This window comes from Etheostoma spectabile, chromosome 9 (genome assembly GCF_008692095.1).
Source record: "Etheostoma spectabile isolate EspeVRDwgs_2016 chromosome 9, UIUC_Espe_1.0, whole genome shotgun sequence".
NCBI lineage: Eukaryota > Metazoa > Chordata > Actinopteri > Perciformes > Percidae > Etheostoma > Etheostoma spectabile.
In genome coordinates this window covers 4,097,092-4,097,766 of record NC_045741.1, presented here as the reverse complement: position 1 = coordinate 4,097,766, position 675 = coordinate 4,097,092, and the positions used below count along the sequence as shown (strand labels likewise).

The 675-nt window shown below is 45.0% G+C and overlaps 1 protein-coding gene across 1 annotated transcript in view; it reads right to left on the bottom strand.

Moving 5' to 3' along the window:
* Positions 1-675, bottom strand: part of exoc3l4 (exocyst complex component 3-like 4) — a 34,090-nt gene that overhangs the window by 11,329 nt on the left and 22,086 nt on the right. The window lies entirely within an intron of this gene.

Here is a 675-nt window from a genome sequence, read left to right as displayed (position 1 = left end):
TTTTATTTCTCAGTAATGTACACTCAGCACCCCATCTTGTCAGAAAAAAAAACAGAAATGTAGAATATTTTGCAAATTTATTTAAAAAGAAAAACTGAAATATCACACGGTCAAAAGTATTCAGCCCCTTTGCTGTGACACTCTTATTTAACTCACATGCTGTCCATTTCTTCTGATCCTCCTTGAGATGGTTCTACTCCTTCATTGGAGTCCTGCTGTGTGTAATTAAACTGATTGGACTTAATTAGGAAAGACACACACCTGTCTATAGAAGACCTTACAGCTCACAGTGCATAGCAGAGCAAATGAGAATCATGAGGTCGAAGGAACTGCCCAAGGAGCTCAGAGACAGAGGTCACAAAACCATTTCTTCAGCACTCAAGGTTCCTGAGAACACAGTGGCCTCCATAATCCTTAAATGGAAGAAGTTTGGGACGACCAGAACCCTTCCTAGACCTGGCCGTCCAGCCAAGCTGAGCAATCGTGGGAGAAGAGCCTTGGTGAGAGATGTAAAGAAGAACCCAAAGATCACTGTGGCTGAGCTCCAGAGATGCAGTAGGGCGATGGGAGAAAGTTCCACAAAGTCACCACTGCAGCCCTCCACTAGTCGGGGCTTTATGGCAGAGTGTCCCGACGGAAGCCTCTCCTCAGTGCAAGACATATGAAAGCCCGCAT